The sequence below is a fragment of the Grampus griseus genome (assembly GCF_964374135.1).
Source record: "Grampus griseus genome assembly, chromosome: 17".
Taxonomy (NCBI): Eukaryota; Metazoa; Chordata; class Mammalia; order Artiodactyla; family Delphinidae; genus Grampus; species Grampus griseus.
Genome location: NC_139011.1, coordinates 34,754,788 through 34,773,563, shown reverse-complemented (window position 1 = coordinate 34,773,563; position 18,776 = coordinate 34,754,788). Strand labels below are relative to the sequence as shown.

The window sequence follows — 18,776 nt, the reverse complement described above, 5'->3', positions numbered from 1 at the left end:
GGAATCAGAGGAAGGATACCACCAAGGTAAAGTGCCCTTCATTTCAAGGGATAGATGCTATCAACATGACTTATCAACAAAGATATTAATGTTGACCCCTTGCTTAAGGTAGTGTCTGTGAAGTTTACTACTGAAAAGTTCCTCTCTTTTTCTTTCCATACTTTATGTGTTAGAAGTATGTCACTAAGTCCAGTCTACACCCAAAGAAAATTAAGTTCCACCTCCTGGATGGAGAAGTATCAAACAATTTGTGACAAAGGTTAAAACTACCACAGTAATTAGGAAATATTTTGGGAGAGAGACTTTGAGGCTATGCAAATATCCTTTTTCTCCTAAAATTTTGCCCATTGATCTTAGGATTCACCACTGGATCTTGCCTGCAGCAATTATTGCTGCAATGTTGTAAGGATGATTTTTTTTGCCCTCGTTTCTTCTACATTTCTAGTTTGGAATTTTTCTGTAAGAAAGATTTGTTCCTTCACTCCTGTTTGTTTGTTTATTTATTTATTCCATCATTTGTTTATATCAGTATGGACACATGGATATTTATTTCATTCTTGTGGTTATAACCTATACTGATACTATCATTACTTTTTTTTTTTTCTTTTTGGCCATTCCACGCAGCATGCAGGATCTTAGTTCCCCGACCAGGGATCAAACCCGTGCCCCCTGCAGTGGGAGCGTGGAGTTCTATAACCACTGGACTGCCAGGGAATTCCCACTTTTTTTCTCTTAAATTATAGCTTTGGCTATAGGGAGCTTTCAGGTTGACCCCTGTAACCTTTGACATGCTCTATCCTTTAAAAAATAGCACTTTCAAACTTTCTAGCACTACAAGGTGCTCCAAATTCATCTTCTATTTTCCCTGCCTCAGCTCTACAATCAGCCATTCCTACAAAGAGCCTTGGTTTCTTTGATTGGAGAATGGTATTTAGAAACCAAGACGTGGGAGCTGGGTGTGTTCACTGTTACAGGGTATCATTGCTTCTAGGCTCTCTCAATAGACAGAGCTAGAAAATACATGTATGTACATGAACCCATCAATACACACATATCAATATTAATTTCTGTATCTATCTGCATGTGAATATAAAATATGTATATATATGTGTGTATGAGTCTATATATGTGTGTGATATATATACTTGCATCTACATATATGTATTTGTGTAAATATACATACATATCTATCAGTATAAACGTAAGATTATACCGATATCCTGAGATACTACTCAGCTACTTTGAATCAACTCACCTAATATTGACACACAGTGTCATCTTAAAGCCTCCACCTTGCATCTAAAATCCTAGTGAGAATAAATAAATAAAATCCTAGTCAGCAACTCTTATGGGTTGAATTGTGTCTCCTCAAAAAGACATGTTGAAGTCCTAACCCTCAGTACCTCAGAATGACCTGATTTGAAAATAGGGTAGTTGCACATTTTATTAGTTAAGATGAAGTCATACTGGAGTAGGATGAATCCTTAATCCAATATGACTGGAGACCTTATAAGAAGAGGAGAAGACAGACACACAAAAGGAAGACTGCCATGTGAAGACAGAAGTAGAGATTGCAGTTATGCTGCCAAGTACCTGGTACTTGGGGCTACCAAAAGCTGAAAGAGACAGGAAGATTCTTCCCTAGAGCCTCTGGAAGGAACATGGTCCTGCCAACAACTTGACTGCAAACTTCTAGTCTCCAGAACTATGAGAGAATAACTTTCTGTTGTTTTAAGCCACCCAGTTTTTGATACTTTGTTATGGCAGTTCTAGGAAACTAATACAGCACCTATCAAGTTGATACTGTTTTTACCCTGTATAACATGATAATACAGAAATTATCCACTTTACTCCTAAAGCTACCTCAGTTGCATCACATTTAAGACTGTCTGCATCCCACCTAGATGTCTGTCATTGGTGGCAAAGATGGTATCTTATTTTTTGTTATATCCCTACAACCTGGTGCAGTGCCAGGTACAGAGTAGGTACTCACTAAATGTTTGTTGATTTGAATACCTACAGGCCTTCTCTGTCAACCCATTAGGCTAGCCAGGAGGTTTCCTTTCCAAGATGTTTTTTTTTTGCCTTCAAGTTCTGCTAGGTGAAGTTCATTTGTCCATCCTTTCTTCTTCCCTTCCTTCCTTCCTTCACTCCTCCCTCGAACAAATATTCATTGGACACATACATGTGCATTGCATAGTTCTAAACACTAGACACATAGCAGTGAACAAAAGAGACAAAAATCCTTGTCATCTTGAAGACTTACATTCTAATGGGGGAGAAGGATCTAGGATCTGAAATTGCAAATCATCTTATGTCTAAATGACATAAGTAGCAGGACAGGATAACAGAATGTATTTTGGGAATGGTTTCCATGGGTTATTTGGCCAGCTGTGGTCTGGTGGCCTCCTTTCCAACAACCAAAGGCCCCAGCTGAACAGCTGCACTGTTCTTATCCAATTTTTAAATTCCTCTCCTTCCCTAAGTGGAAGAGTGAAGGGGGGATATAATAAGGGGAAAAACCAAACTGTCCAGGAAGAGAGTTGAGAAGACAGAATGGGAATAATAATTCTCCTACAATGCATTTTAAAGCCAACCCTTCCTGAGCTGTGCCAGGCTAATTACCTTACCTGTTGTTAATATCTTTATTGTTATTAAATCATTATGTTGACAACATAACTGCATAATAATAATGGCTACCCAGTACTGAGAGTTTGCTATGTGCCAGGAAGTGGTCTAGACACTAACCAATTTGATCCCACTCACTCCTTCTGAGACAAGTACTATTATTTTTCATTTCACAGATGAAGAGCTGGATGCTTGGAGAGGTAAAGTCATTTGCTCCAAATCCCACAGTTAGTAAATGGCAGAGTCCAGACACAGATGTCAGTATGTTGGACTCCAAAGTCCTGGCTCTTCCCCTGTTCTCAGGGAACACCCCACACACCTCCCCAAGAGAAGACATTAGCTGGCTAGGCCTGCCCAGCCTGTACAGCCTTCAAACAGGATTTCCTTCCACAAAAATGTTCTTCTCAACAATGGACCCTCTTGCTGCCCCTGTCACTTTTATCACTTCACTGTGAGTGTTTTTTTCTAGCCCCACTGCCCCAGTGCTCTGTCTCCCCTGGTTACTGGCGTAACAGATATCTGGTGTGATATTTGCTGGATTTCCAGTGGTCATGGTCTCTCTCTCTTTCCCAGCACCTCTCAGCCTTTTAATTCTCTCCTCATTATTGAAGCCAGCACGGAGCAATTTTCAAGACGTCCAATTACAAGTGCATAGAAGGAACTGGGTCCATAATTAATTAGTTATTCCAGGACACAACAAAGCAAAAGCAAAGCCAAGAGTGTGGAAAGCCCTGAAAAGTGAAACTGCAGGAGGAAAATTTACACATTCCAGGACCCTTCCCCAAGAGGGACAAAGAATCGAACAATATGGTCACTCAGATTCCAAGCCTCTCCACCTATCTTGGGATTGAACAGACATTAATCATTGGATGACAATCCCAAGTGGAACATCTCCCCGCCCAGGATGAACAGCTGCCTCTGTTTTAGGGGTGAACTGATTCTTTCCCCATTGTTTTCATGCAGGAAGGTTAGCCTCTCTTTTCTCCCACAATTGTTCAAGCCACTGCAGAGACAGTCTTTCCTTTAAGATGGCTCCAACCCCTGGTTTTTCTTGCTCTTCATCAGAGCGGAAGTCAAGTTACAACACCATAATTTAAGACACCAAGCTAGGACGACTTTGGAGGCAGAGAAAGAGAAGATAGTAAAAGAATGCCAGGATTCTCCAATGTATAGTTACTATTTTAATTTGGAGAAGAAAGGAGGGCTTAGGTAGAAGTGCATCCAGATCAAATTCTCCCCAGAGACAAACTTGTTCTCCAATACGCATGATAAAGGGTAAATGACAGGGGAGTGCTAGCACTGTTATTAGTGAAACTATTAAATTTTCATTAGGAGGAAATAGGGATTATGTTCGTTTTTAGTTATTATGGACTCTATCAGCGCCTGAAAGATCAGAGCCAACAAAACAAGAAGTCTGAAGAGTATTACAGCAAGTTCCCACATCTTACAGGGTGCTATCGCTACCGTCACATACTTGCCAGCAGTGAAAATTAGGAGCCTTATATAGAACATTAGAGTTGTAGGAATCTTTTACTACTTTTTCTTACCTGCAGCCTAATTTCTTTTTGGTTCTACACTGGGCTAATGCCAGCTTTCAGGGCTGATCTCTGTACTTAAGGGAATATACCTAAACCTACACCCACCAAGCCACAGTCTAAGCACTTTGCTAATACCATGACAATGGATACAAGCAATGTTAGTTGGAAAGGAAAATAAAAATACCTGCCGGGACATTTATAAGACATACTACTTGCTTTTGCTGTTCCTGCTCAAAAGAGTAAATACTATGATGCATGTTGCTAAGCAATGTTGCATTTTCAGTTCTCAATAACTCCATTAGTAACAAAGGATGCCTTACTTCTGTGACAATCAGCCTCAGCAACCATGGCTTCCAACGCAAGGCAAAAGTGATTACTGCAAATATTTATCCTTCTGATTCAAAGATAACACTTTTTAGGGATCCTGTGTGAGAGTGACTGACTCTGCAGGACAGTCCCAGATCTTATATTGATGACAACCCTTTGGTTTACAGATGCTGGAAAGTTTCTCAGAGTAAACTGTCAACTAATAGCTTCTCACCCTTTTCCCCCAGTTACCCAGCATTCCCTGGTTACCCAGGATTCCTTGGTTACCCAGCATTCTCTAGTTACCCATCATTCATAGTCATCTAATATTCCCCAGTTACTCAGCATTTCTCAGCTATGAAGTATTAGGCAGAGACAGTCTGCAAGAAAATAACGTCTTCAGCAGGATTCTACCAATGGAATCTCTACTTATAGGAGCAATGCAGCAAAAGACACTACTCTATGAAAGTTAAAACACAGAATCTGGAGCCAGACTCCCTGAGGTGAATCTCAACTACACAGTTTCTTATTGAAGTGACTTTGGCAAATTAATGTCTTCATGCCTCTGTTTTCTCACCTGCTATTGCAATGATTAGATAAGCTGATGTGTGTAAAGTGCTTAGAATGGTGCCTCCTTCTGGAACATTCTAGGTCTGAGGCAGAGCTATAAAAGTGTTTGTGAGTCTTCAAACACCTCCCCAATCAAAACAAGTAAATTCCACAATTTGTGAAGGAGGGAAAAGCTGACTCCAGAATGCACCTTACGATCTGTATTTACTGCTTTTATGTTTCAGAGGAAGAAGCTAGAAATTGCCAAAATTTGAATTCCTATAACATCAGACTGTGACTAATTATGGTTCTGGTCATATGCCATATGTTTCCCAGAAATAACAAATGTTCCATGGAAAAGTAAGTGGCCAATAATGGTTAGAAAAACATATAGTAAATGTTCTTGTTTTTCTTGGCTGTCAATTTTAATATAATGAAATAGTCAAAGAAAAACATGAACATTTAACAGCAACTACTTCTTACCACTTCAGAAAGACACTCTTGAACTACTAAAAGTTAGAAATCTATGTTCAGATAGCATTGTCAAGTATTCTGAATCTCTTACATTTTAAATTTTGAAAAATGTTCCTCAAATTCCAGGTGTTTTCCCCAGTAGAATTTACAGTGGTAGATGTTAAACTAACTCCATGTGATTCTCATTTTCAAAAATACAATTTTGGACTGCTTAAGAGTTTCAATGTATCCCCCCTTGAGCTGCATAAAAGAAAGCCATTTTGGTTTCAAATATAGTTTTGTTTCTGTGGGGTTTTTTTCTATGAGGAATATATTTCTCTTAGACAATTTCTCAATATTGCTATTTAACAGGCAAAGTGTTTTAGATTTCTTTTAAGCTCCATTTAGTTCACTTAAATGAAGTTGAATACAGTGAGTTTCTGCAACTATTTAGGGAAAGAAAATTAAATTTTTGATTAAGTGAGCTTCATTTATAAAGCCTATACCAGCACTAGCAGGCTGGGTGTTTCATTTCAGTAGATTTTTTTTACTAAAGAACATGTGTTTTTAAAATAAAACAGTCTGATATTCTCATTCATACAGGTTAGGCATGATAATCCTGTAGGTACTAAAAAGTGATCACGATCTGATCCAAGCTACTCTGGTGCTTTTAGGTGCTGTTATCTGTAATATGATACTTCTACGTGGAATAAGTGTGCTTACTATGTGACAGGCAATGCCAGGTGCTAGAATTATAATGATGAAAAAGCAGACTTCGTAGAGCTTATAGTCTCGGGCAGAGCTACCTAAAGTGTGGTCTGTGGACCAGCAGCACCTCATGAACTATTCTTATCAGCAACAGCACAAGTACAGAGATCGCAAGTAATTGTTCAGACAGTTTTACAGCATTGGACACAGCTGCACTACTCAAATGTGTGATCAAGTGGACTTGGCTCATTGAATGGGGTTTAGAACAGATCAGATATGCGAATTTCACAGGGCGAGATCTAAGTACTGGTCATAGACAGGAAGATACATATTGTCCTGTAATAAACTGGAAATTTAAAAAAAATCTAGTCCTTCTCATAGGTAGTTTGAGGAACACTAGTGTAGTGCTTTCCAAACATTATAGGAGAGAGAGAGAGATTAATTCCAACTGAGAAAATTTGGGAAAATTTCATGGAAGAAATGGTTCTTAAGCATGGATTGGAATCTAAGGGGTAGAGATCGTAGCATGAGAGCACTATAAAGGCAGAAAAATGCAAGGATGCCCTGGGCAACCTAGTTCATTGCAGCTGGAGTGTGATATGGAGACAGGGGCAAATGGAGGTAAAGGAGATACCTCTGAAGAGATCGACTGCAGCCCAGTTAGTAGAAGGCTTTAAGTGCCATGAAAAAGAATTAGAACTTTATTTTTGAGACAACTGGAAATTCTTAAATATTCCTGAACATAATAGTGACATGAAAGAAGGCTCTATTTAACAAAATAACATTGGTCTCATTTGAGCTATATAAAACACTTTGAGTCAAGAGGCCTTTAGGTGAAGTAAATAATAACAGTAAAAGGAATTTAAAATCTCTCTCTTAATGGTATCATATATTAGTCATACGTCTAAGTGAATTTATGTAATCTTAAGTCTTCCCAAGCACCACAGCATAGTAAAATACCACTTTAGAAGATTTAATCATGTATGATTAAAGTGATTTTGAAATGCCATTTCTTAGCTTAACAGTGACAGAGAGAACACACATTCTTCCCGTTTTCAGAAACTTTGAGTAAACCACTGATATTAAGGGAACATTAAACCAATATACTATTGTAATAACTTACACTAAAATGTCAAGTACCATCATCAAAGGATACAAGGGTAGCACTTTTTTCTCTCTGCTGTTTTCGGCTTCCTATAAAACTAGAAATGAACTTGCTGAATGTGCCTCATTCAAGTTTTTATATGTCACCAAAAGGCTATTAATTCTTGCAGCTGACTGAGTAGGAGTCTTCTGTGGCATTAAGATTCCCATAAATGTATCTTTAAAAAAATAGTTGAGCCACTAAGTAAGTTTTAAACTTTGAGGATAAAATTTTGTCAGGCTTTAACAAATAAAACAAGGCCCTTAAAGTGTAAACCGTCCCCCCCGCCTCCCTCCCTGCCTCCCCCCAAAAAAACATATTACCGTGTCAGGATTTCACACATTTGGCTGAATAAAAATCTAATTCTGGTTTCATAACATTATTTTTAATTGTGACGTAAGAACTATAGAATTAGAAAGATACCATCTTGTTAAGCTATGCGTTTAGAGTTGGACACGTCTACCACACAACAACAACACAAAAGCTAATGCAGCATGGTGAGTCCGTGATTATGATAGACTAAAGAAATGGCTCTCAACTGAGAATGATTTGGCCCCTTCCAGAAGACATCTGGCAATGTCTAGAGATGGCTGTCAGAACTGGGGGGATACTACTGGTACCAGGTTGCCACTAAACATCCTACACTGCATAGGACAGCCCTTCACAACAAAATTATCTGGTCCAAAATGTTAACAGTGCTGCAGTTAAGAAATCCTGCACTAAAGGATCACACTAGCAACATTTCTATTATTCCTCTTGGATTATATAGAAATAATCACTTTGATTTATGCAATCTAGAAATCAGAAGGAAGTTCCTGAAGATTAAAACATAATTATTATGCCTCCCTTTGATACAATGAACTACTCTCTGATTTTTGCAAACAAGACCTGAAGGTGACCCTCACAGGTGCTCTGGTTTATTAATTCCATCTATGGTAATAATTTATATGCAGATACAAAACACTGTCACCAGGAAATCTTCAAGCAGAAAAGACAGGCATGACTGAAAACTCAAACAAGGTTCCAGATAAGTACTATTTTCTGACTGTAAGTCACTGATGATTTTAAGATGTGCCATCAATTAAATAAGAGCTTTGGGGAATGTGACAAAGAAACATCTCTCCTTAAATGTGTACATTGATTGTAAAATGTGAACCTTTTATAGAGATGGTAAATGTGCAAAATCTATAAAGTATTTTAAGTATATAATAAGATGTTTTAAGCTCTTTTTATAAAAAGAAATAGCAAGACTCTGGAATACTCTCCCTCTGAGATCCTTTTCCATCAGTGTTAGCCTCAGTTATTTTCATTTTTTCCATCGCTCCCCTCCTCCTGCCCCCACCACTCCAGGAAGAGCTGGTAAGGTGCTGGTGAGCAGCGGCCTCACTAGCTCTTCAGAAACAAGAACAAATGCAAATCTCTTAGCTTCCCTCTCTTATCTTATTCTCTTGGAATTTCTCCAAAGTCTTTGACTGTGAATTGAGTACTGTGAAGAACACCTGTGCTGAGCATGGTCCTAGATCTGCTAAAGGATATAACTCTATTTAACCAAACAGAGGAATAACCATACATAAATGCAATATGATATACATTTGAAATTATTTTTAAAATTCCATCGAAAGACCACTTAACACCATTTATTCATAAACAAAAATTTACTATAAAACCTATATATTTGCTGCTTGTTCCACTAGAATTTAAGATCCATGTGAACAGGGATTTTTGTCTTGGGTTTACTGGCTGAATGGCTGAATGAATGAATGAATACCGTATCTCCCAAACAGCAGAGTCATTATACAATTGCAAACTCCTTTTATTTTCACAATAATGACAGGAGACGACAGGACTAACTCCATGTTATTAACTACTCATGTTCATTCGTTCATTCATTCATTCTCTACTAAGTCTTTCACGATCTGCCCCTGCCACCTCTCTAGCTTTTCCTGCCCCACCCCGTTCTCCAGCGACACTGGCCTTGGTTCAGTTCCCAGTAAGCTCCAAGCTCCCTTCTACCTCAGGGCCTCTGCCCAGAACATTCTCCTCCCCATTCCCAACCTCTTCAGATTTCTTCAGGGAAGTCTTCCCTGATCACCACTTAGACTAGATGTAGGTAGTGCCTGTATTTTATAGTCTTGGTTTCCCATTTTTCTTTGTTTTTTTTTCCCCCCATCATAGTATTGATCACATTTGTAAAATCTATTTGTGGAATTATTTGATTAACATCTTCCCTACACCCCACACTCAACTGTAGACAGAAACCATCCCTGCCTTGTTCCCCATTAAAATCCCCATCATTTATCACAGTGCCTGTCATACTGCAAGCACTCAATAAGTATTTATTGAATGAGTAAATGAATTAGGTTTCTAGGAACATGGTTATTAAATATATGAGTCCATGTTATACTATATCATTCTCCACTAGGGCTCAAGTTAGTAGGTGCTTAATCAATACTTTTTGGTTAATTGGAATCATCAGTTATCTACTACAAACTGCATTCTCCTAAGTCTACATGACACTAAAAGAACTTGTTGCAAAATTGCTGAGAAGTCAACTACTCTCTTTCTCTTCTTTTTTCTACAAACTAATAAAAGAGCAGGGTTTTTTCCCATTGAATTTATTAGCTGTTTTGGCGTTGAGAACGAGACTGAGTGAAAAATCGTTGTCAGGGAATCAATTATTTGAATAATCAGTATTTGTCTCTACTTGAAAACATCTGGAAGGATACTTTAATTATCCTTTAGATATTTGGTGTCTTGTGTTCTCAGCCTCTGAGATAATCTCTCCCAATTACTACTCCTGAACGAAAGGTATGCTATTGACAAAGTAGGTTTTTTTGATAGAGGAGGATTTCTGAGACATTGAAATTAAAGAGCAGTAAGCTCCTAGGCTAAGAGGATTAAAACAGCATTTTTTTAAGAGAACAAGGAAAGAGGTCTTTAGTGCAGAAAACCGTAGAAAAAATATAATTCCATGTAATATCATGTAACTGAGAAGCTAGTCACATAGGAAGCGTTGGGGAAGAGTATGGATTTCTTGGGGATCCAGACAAAATAATTCTAGCCTAAGGGAGCTAAAGAGAGATACCCAGACAACAGGAAATCAGAAATGACTGTAAACCTAGAGTCTATTCATATACTTTACTTTAAAATAGCTTCTTTACATATATCTTTCCTATCTATTGTCAGGAACTCTGTCACTAGGTAATTTTTACAAGAGTGTCTGGAATTCTTGAGCAAAATTCCAGAAAGCCCAGGAAATTGGGGCAGTGCTTGCTAACTTAGGCCATTCCTTTGGAAAGCCCCAGTTAGACAGTTTAGCCTCTGTTTAAGGGGTCGTCCTCATCTCTGCCTTGCCCATTCCTCTCTCGAGGCAACAGTAGTTGAGCAGGAAGTGGCTCCTTCACTGCCTCAAGAGCTTTTTGGTCAATTTCTTATTCAAATCGTCCTCCTTTGGGTCTGGCAGATGCCTCAAATTTGCAGCACAAACTCCTGTAGCCTCCCCTTGCTCTGCATAAAGCAGAGATGAAGTACAGTATATTTGGGACTCACTCAAGAAGGGAATCTGCAGTGAGGAATCACCTGTCCCTGAGATCACAGACACAGAAGAGAAACTTGGATGCTTGAGGAGGGGCAGAAACAACCAGCCAACAGCAGATATACTGATTCTCTACACCTTCACGTCAAGGGGAAGGGTTCTTATGTTGGATCATAGCCATGCTTTACTGTCTTTGGGGACAAGAATGCACATTTTTCTATTACCCTTTAGTTCGATATCAGAAAGATCCAAGGAACTAATGCAATGGCTACTATCATGTTTAGGGTTGAGATCCATAAGTACTTCAAAATATCTCAAGCTGCCTGATCACTGCCAACTTAAATGCACAATTCTTTCTTGGGCTCCAGGAGAAATGCATTGGGGTTGAGGCTTAGTTATCAATGTCATGAGGAAAAAAAAAAAAAGATTTTGGTTAGCTTGACTTCAAATATTTTATTACTCTCCTATAGATCTCATTAAAAGAACTGGCCTATCCAATTTGGAATAAAGGCTTTTCACTTTCACTTTCACATTACATCCAGATGAGCCATGTTGCTCACCTAATAATTAAACCATAGAGACTTAATGGGGATGAAGGAAATGCGATGAAAAAGAGCTAAGTACATTTAAGTTTCATTTTATATTGACTTATCTCCCTTCCCTGCAATATCAGCAAAATACAAACTAAAGCTTTGTTCTGGCCCACATTTACTTTAATATTTTTGCCATTTTTTCCTCATATAAAACTATTTGGCCAAGTAAATATTCATGCCTTATTTACAGTCACAAAAAGTATTACCAGGGCTTAAGCGATATCATCTTGCCTACAAATCTTGGCTGGCTCTCATCTGGGGCCATTAGCATATTTTGAAAAATTTCCAAGAAATTCATAAATCAGCAGATTTCCCTTCCTGAAAAGCCAATTTCCTAAACATTCAATGAGATGGCTTTTGAGACCCACAGCAACAAAGTAGGAAAGTAATAATGTTCCTATCTTAACAGTAAATTCACTACTGTGGGTGCTGCTGCCCTCATTAGAATTTCAAAAGAATCTTTTCTGAATTAGAAAACATTCCATCTACTTGCTGCACAATATCCTCTTCAATTTTCCATACCAAATGAGTAGATTTGGAAAGTAAGGAGGGGCACATAGTTATTGCCTTTTTTTCCAGGAGGCAAGTCAGGTTTTTACTTCTTTATAACTTCTCCTACATTTTTTTAAGTAAATTTCCTTAGCCTTCTATTTAATCAGAGGCACCACAGAAGAGAAAAGAATTTTTACAAAAGTAGAATGGCGGCATAGTTTTCTTTTTGGTAACATACAAATTCATCTACAGTTAAAAATGGAAATGTATACTTCACAACAAAGTTTTCATGGCAGATATAAATTACCATTTTCTATTTAACGAATACCAAAAACATATAAACACACAACAACTTAACTAGGATGCAACATCTTTGCATTCTGAATCATAATTTACACAACTTAAAACCCAGGCATTTGAGAGGTTAAAAAAGTAACTCACGATACGCAGTCACGCAGCGCCTCGGATCTCAGAGCCTTCTGCAGTTATCACGACAGATTTTATCACCCGCAGTTCTCTGGCCCTGCGACTGAAATCACTCATAATTAATGAATAACTTACTTGAATACTTGACAGCTCAGTAAGCGGTTTATGTAAGGCCGTTACTTTTATTTCTTCTGTAGTTGCCTTTGCAAACAGGAAACAGGAAACACACCTACAAGAACACTGACATATCTCAGCCTAATTGGTCTTTGCCTCAAAGAACTCAGGGGTAAATCTTGTACCGCAGGGGTGATAAATACAGTCCCTAAAAGAGCAAGACTCAGGTCCTGGCATGTCAAAGTTTAAAATCCTTTAGACAGATGCCATGCAGGAAATGTATTACAAGCTTTCTTAGTAATATTCAGGCCTTATGGCCTTAATCCTGGAAGGACTATAAATTTCAGAATATATATTTATATATATATATTATACTTATAAGTATGTATATACATATGTGTGTATATATAAACATATAATACGCTAAGTAATATATTATATAAAATATATACATTATTTAAAATAATAAACATTAAAATAATATATATAATTTTTTCCTGGAATAGATGTGGAAGCTATCATTCAGGAATCTTTTGGCTACAAATAACAGAAAATCAAACTCACTTAAATAAATAACAAGACATGGAAATATTTTGGTTCATTGAGCTGGGGAAGAAAAACCTGGATGTAGGGTTGGTTTCTGGAAAACAGGGGTTCACTATGTATATCATTTGACTCTCTGCAATTCTCTTAGCATGGCATTCTCTGTAGATTGACTTCATCTTGTGGCTGCCTTTCCTCATGGTGCAAAAATATAGCTTCAGCAGTTTAAGACCACACATCCATCTCCCAAGAGTGTAGTGTTAGCATGCTGCCAGTCTCAAGCTCTGAAGTCATTCTGACTGCCCATCACTGAATGTCACGATACTTTGCTGAATGACTTTAATCTAGCCTTATCCTTAGAGGAGAGGGTAAGGAAGGACACTCCAAAGAAAAATCACATGGAAAGGCATTCAGATTACTAAGAGGAAGAGAAAAGGAGGAAAGGAGTATTGGAGGAAATCAACAAATGTCCACTACAACAATGTTCGGCAGTAATCTGAATCTGAAGACTGGTGTTTGAGGATGTGTATCTGTGAAAACACTGGATCTTGGTCTATCCAAAGATGTCTGAAAGAGAATGAGCTGAGGTTTAAGAGATATTGATTACCCAAGTCTTTGCATTTAGTAAGACTTTCTATTAACAGTAGGTTTGCTCTCTGAGAAAACAGTTCAGAATGTTTCCACTTTGTTTATGAAACACATTTTATAATGTATGAAATGCTCTTGCATGTGATCTTCCATTTTGTTATCCAAACAACCCTGCTAGGGGGATAGGCAATCCTGGCAGGAGCTTAGAGAGCGGGGCAGACACTGCTGGTTAACTATCCAACACCCAGTCTACCCTCTGTCCTAACTGAACCTTGATTTTGCTCAGGGCAGCAATTTGCCCTGTTTAAACTACAGCTAAGGATGGGCAGGCGGAACAGTTTGGGCCTTGGAGATGTAAGCTGGAGGTGCTAGGTAGAGCTCCTGGAAAAGCTCTTTTAAAGGGCTCTGGCATTTGCTTTTTGCTCTTTGCCCTTCCTGTTCCTATGCCTGAAACTGAGCAGAGACTTGCCAACAGAAAGCGCTGCTGGAAGCAGTGCCAGGACAGGAAAAGGTGAACTGTAATTGACCAACTGCTGGAGTCTCCCTGGGGACAACTCTGAGAGTTAAACACTCCAGGGGGACACAGTCACTGTGGGGGGTCCTTACAATACTGTGAGATTTACTTCCCGGAGCTCTACCAGATGTCCACAGTAAATACCAGAGAAAAATCCCCTCAGGCTTCTGGAAGGGGGAGGGGAAAATGAACATTTTTTGATATGCCATAACACTCTGTTCTTGCCCTCAGGGGAAACTAGTTAACCAGAGCCTAACCTGCTAGAATATCCTCAGAGCCTAACTGACCTGGGGAAGGGAAATACTCAGCTCTAGACTCCTCTAGGCTTCCACTGTGGGAGAAGGGAACTGCTCAACTGCAGCCCACTCTAGCCATCCTGTCCCACCTAAGCGAGGAGAAAAAAACTGAGAAATACTTGTGAACTTGGCAGTCCAAAGGCACAGGCTCACCAAAAGACTGAGACCTAATTGTAGGATGCATAGAACGCTTCTTTTCCCTGAAAACTCGCTACCACATTCCTAAAGATCTATTTACAGCAGTTCCTTTTACCCAGTACATCATGTCTGGCTATCAAGAAAAATATTATAAGGCATACCAAAAGAAAAGAAAAGGCCACACAATTTTTAGAGACAGAGCATCAGAACCAGCATGGCAGGGAAGTTGGAACTGAAAGATAACAGAGCTCTCACAAAGGTTGGAATAATTTACTGAGCCAAAAGTCAAGGAGGAGCCATACCTAAAGATCAATTCCAGAGGGATTAAGGACTCAGCAGAAAAAGCAAAATGTTAAAACTTGTAGAAGAAAATATAGGATAACATCTTTCTGACCTCCAAATGGGAAGAGTTCTTAAGGCTAAGTCCAAAAGTGCTAATCACAAAAGGAAAGATTGATAAATTTGCCTACTCTACTATTAAGTTCTTCTGTTTATTGCAAGGTACAATAAAGAAAGAAGACATGCCAATATCTGAGACAAGTTTGCAACCTGTGAAATCAGCAAAAGACCGGTATTCAGATTATATAAAGAAATGTTACAAATCAGTAAGAAAAATACAACACGATAAAAAAATGAGCAACAGATCTGACACCTCCCAGAGAAGAAAAATATGAATGGTGAACAGTTTTCTTTCTTCATTTCTGATCTGCCTTTAATTTTCTCTTCTTACTTTATTGCATTGTGTAGAACTTCCAGTTCTATGTTGAATAGGAATTGTGAAAGAGGGCATCCTTTGCCTGCTCCTGATCTTATGAGGAAAGGATTTAGTTTTTCACTGTTAAGTATGCCACAACTACTGAGACCACCTGCCACAACTACCGAAGCCTGTGCACCCAGAGCCCATGCTCTGCAACAAGAGAAGCCACCGCAATGAGAAGCCCTCACACCACAATGAAGAGTCGATCCCGCTCGCCACAACTAGAGAAAAGCCCGCACGCAGCAATGAAGACCCAACACAGCCAAAAATAAATAAATAAAATAAATAAATTTATTAAAAAAAGAAAACTAAGTTCTTTGATAATCTAAATCAGGGGTCTGCTACAGGCTAGATAATAAACATTTTCAGCTTTGCAGACCATACAGTCTCTGCTGCAACTACTAAGTTCTGCTGTTGTGTCACCAAGGCAGCCTAGATGACACAAAAACAAATGAGCAGGGCTATGTGCCAATAAAACTTTACCTACAAAAACAGGCAGTCAGTGTGCAAGTCATTGTTTGCCAACCCCCAACCTAAATCAAGCTTCTGGTGAACAACTGGCTTCATATTTTCTTTCCAAACTCTTATCTTTCATTGTGGTCACTTGATTAGAAAGGATACCAGAATTTCATTTGATATGGTCTTTTCTTTTTTCACAAGGTTATAATTAAACCAAATTCAGGACCCCAAGTGGATGAGGGGAAATCAGGAGTGGGTACTGAAAGCTCTCCCTGGGACTTTCCCCCCCAGCCCTGTGGACACCACCCCAGGGTGGGGGCAGGGCAAGGCCAATGGAGTGAGGCGCTCACTCTCTTTGGGCACAAATTTTAACGGGGGGCACCAAAAAACTCAGTAATCAAAGTAAATATATTAATGCAATACTTTAGAAAGTCAACATTGTTTTGAATTGACGTTTTGTTCATAATAGGTATTTTTGCATTTTGATTTTTTAAAAAAAATATTGCATTAAACGTTATTTTATGGAGTTTTATGGTGCCTTCTTTAATTTTGTGACAAAGCGAGTGCCCTAGTCACCTCCCTCCCCATTCCTCAGAACCAGCCCCATGTCACCCTATGGGTGCGTTATCAGCACCCACTGCCTTTCAGAGGATGATGTACACCTTTTTAATGTTACCTTTGGACTAGATCATTCCTCTGGGCTGCTTGGATACCATTTCGGTTACCGGACCTGCCTCATACACAGACAGATTTGAAGCATGTGGAAACTCTTGTACCTGAATGTCTAGAGTCACTTCTTCAGGGGCATGTTAAGGTGAAAAGGAAACTAACATTTTATAAAATACACACTAAGTCCCAAGTGACACTAGGGTAAGGGACTTTCTAACCATCATTGCTCATGACAAGCCAATGAGATTTTGTATACATTCTTTTGTATGAATGAGGAAATGGAGGCTCAATAAACGAGGATTACAGAAAATATTAAAGCCAGGTGGAAGCTTCCTGCTACAACTCATTACCTATCAAAAAGCTAACACTGTGGACATAGGTAAGGCACCTTTTTGCCTCTCTCCCTAACATTTGCACAGAACCTCTCTCATGCATAAAGAGCGTTCCAGTGCTTCATCTCATTTGAGCTTCATGATAAACCTGGGAAGTAAAAGTCTCATATGTAAGACATGCTAGCATGGACTCATCAATTCTATTATATGGATGAGGACATACTCAGAAAGGTTAAGAAACACAGCCCAACGTCACCAGCTAATGAGTGGCAAAACTGGAATTATAAACCTAGGTCATCTGAGGCCTGGTGAGTTGTGCTTTTCATCGTATTCTTCCCACCCTGGAGGAGCACCCCCAGCATAGGTATCTTTGACCCAGTACCACTCATGTTCATATCATAGAGAGTTCCCAAAAGGAATAATATCTGGGACTAGAAATTCTGATAGAAGGAAACTAGCACATAAGGGAAGGATCCTGAAGTATTGAGTGCTATCTACCCTGATAAGGAAGAGCTGAGGTAAACAGGGGGTTAAGGGAGTGGAGGGAGCGTTAGGAACCCCTGGAAGGATGGAGGCATGATGAGGCTCAGAAGGACAAGGCCGACCTTGACCTGCTTCACCCCTTTGCCAAGGGTCATCCTCTTGGTGCTAGGATTCATTGTAATTGTAATTAAAGCAATTGTAATCCATCAATGCAACTTCTGCTCAAACCCCCCAATCTTTCTGAAGATGTGGTACATATATACAATGGAATATTACTCAGCCATTAAAAAGAATGAAATAATGCCATTTGCAGTAACATGGATGGACCTGGAGATTGTCATACTGAGTGAAGTAAGCCAGACAGAGAAAGAGAAATATTGTATGATATCGCTTATATACAGAATCTAAAAAAAAAAAAAAAAAAAAAAAAAAAGATACAAATGAACTTATTTACAAAACAGAAACAGTCTCACGGCCTTAGAGAACGAACTTATGGTTACTTATGGTTATGGGGAGGCGGCGGGGGGAGGGAGGAAGGCGGGGAGGGATGCTTAGGGAGTTTGGGATTGGCATGTACACACTGCTATATTTAAAACGGATAACCAACAAGACCTACTGTATGGCACAGGGAACTCTGCTCAATATTCTGTAACAACCTAATTGGGAAAAGAATTTGAAAAAGAATAGATACATGTGTATGTATAACTGAATCACTTTGTTGTACACCTGAAACTAACACAACATTGTTAATCAACTTTTATTTTTACTTTCTATAAAATAAAAATTAAAAAAAAAAAGAAAGCAAAACAGCAATTTCCAGCGTCTAGTTCCCATTTGCCACAGGTGCCACCAAGATTTTGTGATCAGAAGGAACACCATCCGAACACAGGGCACAGAGGAGACCATTCAGATGGGGGAGAAGGCTCAGACCAAAGTGAGGACCGGATACAGGAGCTGAGGAGAGGCACAGGAGGCATTAGGATATCACTTCTAGCCCAGAGCCAGGGAGAAAATGGCAGGTGCTCCACTTTGGAAAGAAATCACGTTTCATGTTACTCCAAACAACCTCCAGGGATGTATCAACCCACATGAGAGGTCACACCTGGTATTATATCTCTGTAATGAGATGTACAACAGGCACTTTCAAGTGTTTAAAGTACTTGAATGTGCAAAGTTTCACAGTTGGTCACATGTTCATAACAGCTATGTGCCTCTTTCATTGGGGGAGCTGCCACGCCATGCTGGGATTCCACAGGGCAGCATGGCTTCCCCATTCATCAAAATAGAGCTGCTGAAAGAATCCTCTGGCAATTTTAACTACACAAAAATAGAAGACACCCCAGGCAGAGTGTGAGAGACCAATCTTGTAAACAGCAGGATGGTAAGGTATAAACAAGAATGGAAAGAAAACATACAGCCTTTAAAAAAAAAAAGTTGCTTTTGACAAGGACGATAAGGTGGGAATAAATTGAGCCTCAAATATCTGGAACAAAAGCTCAAAGAAGTGTTAA

At 39.1% G+C, this 18,776-nt stretch overlaps 1 protein-coding gene across 3 annotated transcripts in view; it reads right to left on the bottom strand.

Moving 5' to 3' along the window:
• NCALD (neurocalcin delta) overlaps window positions 1–18,776 on the bottom strand; it is a 431,524-nt gene that overhangs the window by 159,717 nt on the left and 253,031 nt on the right. The window contains exon 1 of one of the 3 annotated variants that reach the window (XM_082675137.1): window positions 12,388–12,450. The exons of the other annotated variants lie outside the window; for them this stretch is intronic. The gene's annotated coding sequence lies outside the window, so the exon portion shown is untranslated. Of the gene's footprint in view, window positions 1–12,387; window positions 12,451–18,776 lie in introns of those variants that run through there. 3 annotated transcript variants of the gene reach the window in all.